Genomic DNA, 10,671 nt, shown 5'->3' with positions numbered 1-10,671 from the left:
AATAACTTTTATAATCACTGGGAATACTTTTGAGAATAATAAGTTCATTTTGGGAATAATAAGAGCATAATGATAACTTTTTTGGAGAAATTTGGAATAGAATGATGAAAATTTGGAGCATAATTCCCTGAGGCCTATTATGCTCTAGAGTTGACTGTTTTATTAGAACATATCATGCAGTCTGTTGTATTAAAATTGTTCTATTAGAGTATCTTGATCTTTTTCCGTGAAGTACAAATAGTCAACCAAGAAACAATAACATTGCAAATTTTTCTTGTCTATGATATGAAATACAGCATTAAGGTGTATAGTGTTCATTCTTAGCTGTACGTTTTGTGGGCACAATTCGCATTTAATTATAAATCTTAAAAATTATCCTATTATGCTGGCATTATGCATGATGCTTTTGCTAGCCTATTATGCTTGAAGCTGACATGTTTACTGTGTTCACATGAAGTATATTACATGTTGAACAAGTATAAAAACATATGTGACCCGGTCTGCGAAAAGGGCTCTTATAGCCTTTCCAATTATCCATGTTTGGCTAATCATAACTCCTAATCTACTAAAGCTATCACCATGTAATTACACCCACAGCTACTGCCAGGTTAGGGTTGTTGAGTGACCAAATTGTAGGCTTGTACCATATTCACTAGTCAAGTTATGGGTTACCATATATATGCAATTGGAAAGGCTATAAGAGCCCTTTTCGCAGACCGGGTCACATATGCAACAGTTAACACATACATCCAGTGTACCCCCAGTGACCAGCTGCAGTCAGTGATACCTGTTCATGCAAAATGCAGCATTAGATTTTTCATAAACATCCATTGGTTGTGTACATCATGTAGAAATGTGTGATGCAGAAGAAAATACTACTAAAGATTCTGGGTCAATCAGCATAATGATTCAAAGTTTGCTACCACAACTTTGAAGGAGGCTATACCTGAAATTTCTGGTTCTGTACTTTATGACTCAAAATGGAAGATGCTATAAGACTACATTGAAGCATTACCTGATGGTGTTGACCTGATTGAAAACAACGTAAAAGTTCAATACAGAAACTCAGCAGTGATCATAAGTTATCAGTCGATGAATTACATAAACTTATTTGTGATGTAGTAACATATGGAAAAACACATCCTACTGTTTTACAATAATTATACAATCACAAGTGCAAAAAAGCCAAAAAAATAACACTGACATGCAATCTTACCAAACAACTATTGTTTGATAAAAATGGTGTAACAGTGGTCCTGATGCAGCACATAACTTCCTTTAAGGAGCATTAAATAAGGAAGCTGCTGCAGGAAAAGTATAACATAGCAATAAGAATCACAAATACACAGCTACCTCACAATAATTTTAATCACACTAAGAAAATTAATGTTGAGGACATCACTCATATACAAACTAGCTCTGTTGGTTCTATTGGCTATACTAAAATGCTACCCAGATGGACAGTGGGAGTGACTTTTCCTGGGATACTTTGCTGGCTGTTACAATTCAATTGTGTCTGTTGCCAAAACATTATGAGCAATTTCCCTGTCAGTGATTGAAAGAAATCTTCCTTGCAGAAAAAATGATAGACAGACCTGAGAAAGTGTGTTACCTAATTATGGGACCAGATCCAGTCAGTGTAGAGGAAATCTGTTGGACTTGCAAACAGCTACTGGTGTTGCTTTCCACAAAATTGGAGATAATAATCCATTTATTGCAGGAATGAACATCATGTATGGGCTAGACTGTAGTGGGGAGAAGCCTATACAACAGTGCAAAAATGGTATACTTCTGGTAAACATGGTAAGATGTATACCAAAGAAAGAAAGTTCAATGACCAGTAATCATTTTGTGTACTATAGCTATCGCAAAAAGTTAGACTTTTATTGAACCTAAAACTGAATACAGAACAATCCCATACTCCTAGTAGTGACTCAATCCCTTGCTAATCTCAGTAGTCATGCGCCCAAAGTGCACAGTAGCTGGGGTCCAAGCTAGTATATAGTCAACCTGGACAAAAAGGTTTATCATTTCATCATGCACATTATTGTGCTAGTTGTATACCAGATGTACACTAATTGCAATGAAATAACTTTGACAAGTAAAGCTACACCACCCTAAACAGTTCATGTGAAACCCTGTAGAATCATATAAAAATAACAACAAAGAGTTGCAAGATGTAGTTGACATGTACACGTGTGCACCTTCTTTACCATGTAGTGGACAGAAGCATATGATGGAAACTAAAATAATTGGTGTGATTTAATAATAGATATAATTATGCCCAAATTAGGCCTGTGTCGAATATGGTACAATTGTCTTGGAACATTTTTAATCGTTGCATGCTCTATTAGAGTATTTCACCACAAAGTGACAGTTAATTAAAGTATCTACATAGTACAATACATTTGAGTGATCTATTACAGTTTCCACTGACTGCTCCAGTAGAGAGTGTCAGACTATTTTCATGGAATTACGTAAGCTTTGTAGTTTGAACTATCCATCTAATATGCTAGCATTATGTTGGCATAGCACTCCAGCCTATTATTATTATATATGGCAAATTTGACACAGGCCTATCCCAAATGCTTGTCACATGTCATTTCAAGACCACCTAGACAGACGCCAGTAATAAGTTTTGAATCTACAGTAATAAATTATTGTAGTTAAGGATCTTCCATTATTTTCGACATTTTCACAAGAGTACAGAGAGTATGCTAGGGGAGCGAGTAACTTTACCTGTACACTTTTTAGAAATGTTGGTCTCAGTAGCACCATAAAAAAGTTTAGCACTATTTTGTTCTGTGAATGCTATCCCATTATGTTTGCTAGAATTGTAAAGATGATAGAAGCTGAGTTGCAGCTGGAGTCTTTATGACTATTTCAGGAATGTGTTACATTGTTAAGCAAGTTCCAAAAAATCAATATTTTGTCAGTGTCTCTACATTGTGATAAATCAAAGACATGCGGTGAGAAAACCAAAAAATTAACCATGGAAATTCATTAGCAGTAAAGTATCTGATTTATAGTACACTTTGGGTAGGAGAGAAAGGGTACGTACATAAAGCAAAGTATAAAGAGTACTCTCTGTACACTTGTGAACATGCTGAAAAATTATGGATGTCATGATTCCTTAGGATAATTATTTTATCTATAATTTCATTGGATTAAATTCTGCATGATGTGAAGCAGTTTGAATACTCATTCCAAAGAAACTACACTAGTGCTATGACAATAGTCCTACGAATGTGTGTATAAATACTTTGGCTAGGCACCAGCCTATTATACTTTTAATTTTGCCCATTATGCTATGCTGCAGTGCTCAAAAATTTTGCCTATTATGTTCATAATTGTGCTCAAACTTTTTGTTACAGTTCCCATGTTTTGTTACTTTCTAATGGATAATGATAAACTTTGGCTTATGAACAACTGAAATGTACTCGTTATGCATTAAGAATTTGGCTACATTGTAAACTATAATAACAGTCAAATAACTACTTAATGCCATATGAGTGGCATCAACTGTTCTGTTATTGTAAGTCAACCTTTTTCTGTGGCATGCATTTTTGCTTACAGTATGACAATTATTCTACCTATTATGTTAGCATTATGCTTGATGCATTCAGGCACTTATTATGCTCAAAATTATGCCAGCATAATAGGCCGGTGCCTAATTTTGCACTCACTTGAGACTAATGCACTATTAATAAATTCAGTATTTGACTTTACCACATACTGTAATAATCTACACTGTAAAGCACAAAAAAGATTAGCAAGGGAAATTTTTGATGAATTGGACAACCAAAGAATGTGACCACCAAAGAATGTGACAACCAAAGAATGTGACAACCAAAGAATGTGACAACCAAAGAATGTGACAACCAAAGAATGTGACAACCAAAGAATGTGACAACCAAAGAATGTGACCACCAAAGAATGTGACAAACCTGACAAAACTCTTTATTAGTATTACACAATATAGTATGTAAAATTTGAGGTGGAAATTTTTGACAAAATGTAAGCTAATTATCAACCTCACCTCTCATTAAACTTTTGTGTTATGTAGTACAATACCAGCTCTCTTGACAATTCTCATAGAGCAATCACTTCATCATTACTTTAACCAGGATTGAAATTAATGATCATCATAATCGATGTGAACTAGTTCCACATTATGCATGTACCATGTATAGTTACCTAAAGTTAAACTTGTGATCGTATGTATTATGCAGGTACGAGGTGTGGTGTTGGCAATGCTGAAATACCTGAAAAATTTTGACTTTGAAATTTGCCAAAACAATAATATGGAAGATGGAAAACAAGAAATGGCAATCAAGGTATGTATATACATAATTATGTTAATACATGTCTATGTATAATGTATAGTGCAAACTGAAGTACAAGCCACACATTTGATCAATAGTACACACCCAACTGTCATACCACCACACCCAGTTTTGGTTACCATCATCAGATGATGATCACGTGATGTTGTTTACTATATTAGGTTGTTGTGGCTATAGAACAATAAAACAAGAATGTTGTAGGATGGGTGATGATAACTCATCCTTGGTTTTCATTGTTGCAGATGGTCAGGTGATGGGTTTACTATTGTACTGTACATGGTAGTCTACTGTTTGGTCTTTAGTTGACCAATTCTATGTTTTTTCATACATATTTGATGGCACCAAAAGATCCACTGTTGTGGGAATCACTTATTCTGAATCTCACCTGAATTATCACAACACCTTCAGTTCACTTCAAATATTATTAATTATACAGATTGTATTGTAAACAAGAATTACACTGTTGATTGTAGTATGTATTATGCACACAGGTCAATAGCACTAACATCGATAATTACTGAAGACATGCACTGACAGATGCATAGTTTCTTGCATGTTAACTAACCAAAAACATGTATAATTCACTTACCCTTTACTGTTACCATTCCTAATATGGAGTATAGAATAACATTCTTTGGTAAATTAAGAAGACATGTGATGCTCTACATATGTGTGTGTGTGTGTATACAACTATAATGTTTTGAATTTTGCCTTTTGTGGTGCAAGAAGGTATTATGATCAGTATAGTAAAAAACATGTCTATATATGGTGCTAAAGTGCAAACCACACATCAGTACACACAACTATTTCACCACATCCAGTTTTGGTTATCATCATTATGATGATCATGTGATGTGGTTTACTATATTAGGTCATTGTGGTGATATGGTAATATCATGTGACTCTGACTTGTTTACTGTGATTGTATGATGTGCATCAGTAATAAGAAAGTTCAGCACACACATTTAGCAAATGTGAGACAACTAGCTGCTATCAGTGCATATAATTTATAAACAGCAGCAGCAGTATAGAGGTATGCATCTATGCACTGTCAGTTGTATACATACAAAGACTTTATCCATTATTATTGTGTATACATATTGTTTAGAATAAGTTAAGGCACTATGTCATCTGGAGAAGACCAGAGTAATGATGACACTGGCTTTGAACTTACTGATTTACAGTGGAACATGTTACATGATTACATTGAGGCATTTGAATGTCCTGATGACATTGCGCTAATTGAAAACAACTCAAAAGTTCAATACTATGTAGGAGGTGGAAACATAAGATATCATACGGTACCAGTCAATGAACTACACGATCTTATGTTTAAGGCAGTATACTGAAAACTTACACACCCTTCTGCTTGCAAATTTTAACAAAATATCATTGAGAGGTATGTGGAATCATAGAAGAAGATGACATTGTTAACCTTTCTCAACATTTTCATTCACTAAACATGATGTAAGCGTAGAAGCTACCACTGTGTCTTATTCCCTAATACAGCTCCTTCTGGATGCAACTAATGGGAAATACATACAGCAGGAAAAAGGAGATGTTGAAGTACGCGTGACAGACTGTGATGGAGAAATTACTCAACAAAATAATACCACAAATGTTCAGGCTATTCTGGCTCTAGTAATCGTACTGACATGTTACCCTGAAGAATGGTGGGATGAATTTTTATGGGATGCCTGGCTAGCGGTTACCATCCAGTTGGGTTTGTTAAGAAAAATAGATGGTAATAATAATCCTGGCAATGAGGTTTTCCCCTGTCTATGGATGAAGCAGGTTTTCCTCACAGAACGGTTAGTTGGGAGTCCTAAGAAAGTGTATTGTTTACTAATGGGACAAGATCCAGTCTATGAAGAAAACACAAGAAAAGATATTTATCTATCTCATTTGAGAGCTGCTACTGGTATTGCCTTCCACAATATTGGAGATAGGAATAAATCAATTGAAGGAATGACCACCCATTATGGGCTAGACTGTACAGGTGACTGGCCTGAAACATAATTTATTGTAAACAAGGTTTACTCTTAGTGAACATAATAAGATGCATTCATAGAAAAAACTGACAAATCAATGAATAAAAATGATTATTATGGTGCCTGGTTTTTATACACTTTAAAATAATCAAAATACTTCAGTGAAAGTAGCATATCAGTCCTTGTAATGTACAATTTTAATTTTCTGTCCTGTGCTAACCTGGTGCAGTATATACTAAACATTTATCGTAATCCACAGACGGGACTACAGAATCACCTACCAGATACAACAGTGGGCATATGGCATCCCGCATATGAAGATAAAATAAATAAAAATGATGTAGACACATTTTACACACTTGTATACAACCCAGAGCTGCCCATATTATGGGACATATTGCAACTAGAGACTACATTAATGCATTACCAGATAACATAAATTTTGGGAAATACCTCAATGAATACAGCTTCAAAGAAGTAGTCAAGATTAGTAGCATATCTGGAAAGATACATATGGTACCAATTTATTACCTACTACGTATTGCAGTAAATAGTGGCCCTACAAATGCTAAGGTGAATGAATTTCTATCCAAGAGGGTCATTCAAGAAAACATCTGGCAAATGCTGAGTGTAAATGCACAGCAAATTAACATTGATAACTTTTCTGAGAACTTGTCATGTAAAATAGATCAGCTCACAATAACACTTCACATATACCTAGGAAACTGGTGAAACTACTTAAGAATGTTGTTGCCAATAAAAAAGATAATTTAAAGTATGAAGAAAAAAATTACAATAAAACGGAAAATAAGAAATAAAGAACTTGAGAACCACATTTCAGTCACTGGTGCTCAAGCGATACTAGCTTTGGTAATTGTACTAAATTGTTACCCACCAGGATGGAGACGGTGGGATGTTTGGCTTAATTGCACTTACCATCCAGTTCAGTCTGTTAACAGAAAAAAAATATATTGAATGAAAGAATTATTTTATGTAGAAAGGTTAGCTGACAGCCCAGAGAAAATATACTACCTTTTAATGGCTAAAGACAAATTTAATAAGTATATTCAGGATAGGACTGTCACCAACTATGGGTTAGACTGCAGTGGCAACTGGCCTAGACACTACTGTAGACGAGGTTTAATACTAACTAATTCAATTCACTATCTACACAAAGCTGACAACAGTGACTTTGATGCCTGGTATGTACACAACCTTAAAGCGAACAAAGTATTTATATGATAGAAAAATTCCTATTATTGTCTTGGGTGGTAGTGATATAGGAGAACCTCTGACAAGAATATTTTCTGAAGTAAACAATAGTAACGGATCCTTATTATGGTAAAGGCATAAAAAGTAATGATAGGAATGTGTTTCGTCAGTGTGTATTTAAGTTAAGCTCTCCTATAATTTGGGCAAGACTACATCACTAATTCACCTGATAAAATTGAGGATAGTAGTACTGTTGCAACAATACAGACAGATTTATACACGTGTGAAGTACAGCCCAATCTTTTACACAACATAATAGTCGATGCAGTACACTGTAAACAGCCACACCAATGTGCCACCAAATATATTAATAACATATTGTCAGCGTGTATATCCGCAGGGGATATCATTTTGTAAAACAGAAGAAGTGAAAATCAGCATACCTAGGTCATTGGAACTCCTCCTTATAAAAGCCACTAGTAGAGAATTATGCTTACCACTGTCTGGTGAACGTTATACAATCAACATCACTGTCAGGGAGACATGTACCGAGTTTACCTATGAAATTACTGTGTTGCTGGCCCTAGTGGCCACCATAAAATGCTATCCAGTTGGGTGAACAGACCAGTTTTTCTTGAGTGCCTGGCTTGTAACTACTATTTGGTTGGGCCTTTTAATAAAAGTTGACAGCTGTTATACTGTTAAGATGTTACCTCACCAGTGAGGTCTTCTATGCAGAACAGCTAGTTGAAAGTCCTGAGAAAGTTCACTGTTTACTAATGGTAAGAGATTTACCTACAACCAATGGAGAATTCTCTTACATTGAAATTAGCAGAAATAATCAACAACCTATTCCAATACCAACCGACTACATGGATAGAAATCATGGCATTGAATACTGTAGCAAAGCTGGTGTACTTCTAGTCAACATGGATTGCTGTACTTGCATAGATAATGACACAATGGAAAACAGTGCCATACCTGGTTCTGTTATAACTGGTTAAATACTGTGCTGACAATAAAATACCAGTTGTACCTATGTAAACCAACTGTTAATGATAACATCTTGGAACAATGTATACAAAACATTACACAAGTTATTCGTCCACAGCGAGAACCAATAACCGTAAAAGGTAGACCAGAAAATATAACTATTTCTAGGAGATAAAACGCCGTTACTATTACTATAACTTTACTACTACTATCATATTAAATTAACGTATCACTAACATGATCTTTGATTATCTGTACATATGTAGATACATAATTAATTACACTGTAAATATGTGTACACATTATTAACTTAAATTACAGTCACATGTATATTGCTACTTTAGTGTAATAACTGGTACAAGGTATACATAAGTAACACAGTGCATACGTACATACATTATTTATTATGCATATTTGTAAATGCATGTACATTGCTGAACACATGTATACTGTTAGCACGTATGTCTCTTTTGCACATTATATCTAAGATGAAAACTACAAATGTACAAACTTGAATGTATGAAATTAACATGCAGTACTATTATTTTGGTTCTAATTAGCACTACGAGTTAAGTAATACACCAAAGCATCCAATATACCTCATTCAACCAGCTCAACGTACATACAAGGAGGACTATTTGTCCCCAGAATTACAACATTTGTACAAATTAATGTTATAGTACATATGCAATAAGCAAAGGAAGAAAGAATGTTATAGAATGAATGTTATAGTTTATATGCATATGCAATTGCTGCAATTGTATTACTACTGTAATGTTTTACTCCTGCATGCATATTTACTTTTTTGTCCTTAATGTTATTAAATCAGGCATGCATCAGGCATGCACCCACAGCTGACTGGCTGTGGGCGCACTCCTGGTATACTGAAATTGTTTTCGTAAAAATGTGTGTGTGTGTGTGTGTGTGTGTGTGTGTGTGTGTGTGTGTGTGTGTGTGTGTGTGTGTGTGTGTGTGTGTATCTTTAATTAATTATCTGTACAATACAGTAGTACATAAATGATTACACTGTAACTATACAGTCACATAAGTGACCGGATTTAAAGGTACCTTTTCCACACATTTTACATGTAAGCAAACAAAATGATGTAACGCTTGACTCCTTACACTGATTAACTTGCTTTAACTTTCATAATGTAGCCAGATACTTTAGCTGCACTCATGAAAATTTTCAGGCAACTATATGCAATGGTAAAGACATTATGAAGCATCAAAGTTTATTAAATGGGTCACATTTTGTGTGTGAAAAAGGTACCTTTTCGCAAATCCAGTTAAATATATACAATTGCTACTTTAATGTGATAACTGGTGCAAGTTGTGCACGGTACATACGCAACACATTATATACGTACATGGATATCATTATGCGTGTACATTGATGAACACATGTATGCTGTTAGTACGTATGTCTATTTTGGGCATTTGGAATATGCATACATCTAAGATGAAAGCTACAAATGAATGAATCGTTGAATAACTATTAGTGTCTTGGTTCTTAACACTATCAGTTAAGTATTGCACCAATGGATCCAATACATTTTCATTCAGCCAACTTAATGTACATCCAAGGAGAACTATTTGTACTCAGAATTTGTACATGTGTTATAGTACATAAGCAATGCAGGATTGCCATAATTTTGATACTAAATGCATTGCGTGTGTTTAGTAATACTTACTCCTACTTATTTATTTTTCTGTCCTTAATGCTATTTTTCCACCCACCTTGTTTAGCTATATAGCTACCTCAAATGATCCCAAACATAGCTAAAATGTACTTTATTGTCTCGAAGCTTTACTGGTATCATTTTTCATAGCTAAAACACTCATTTGATACAATGTATTCAGATTTTGGTCAATAGTTGAAGGCTCCTATGTCTGTATATATGTACAATGTAAACGATCATCTTGTTTCAGTTTAAAATTATATCCTTCTTCAATATGAAAAGATTGAGCTATGCTCTTGATCAAAAACCAGTCACCAAAAATCCTGGAGCCACCTATGGGTTACCTTTGATCCGAGGTGTCACAGTGGTATATATTATACTTATATATAATTAATTATTCAGTGATCTGACTTGAAGAATCATCCTGAAATAATGCATACATACATT

This window comes from Dysidea avara, chromosome 2 (genome assembly GCF_963678975.1).
Source record: "Dysidea avara chromosome 2, odDysAvar1.4, whole genome shotgun sequence".
NCBI classification, from domain to species: Eukaryota; Metazoa; Porifera; class Demospongiae; order Dictyoceratida; family Dysideidae; genus Dysidea; species Dysidea avara.
The sequence above is the reverse complement of the archived record's forward strand: the minus strand, read 5'-3'. Positions refer to the sequence as shown.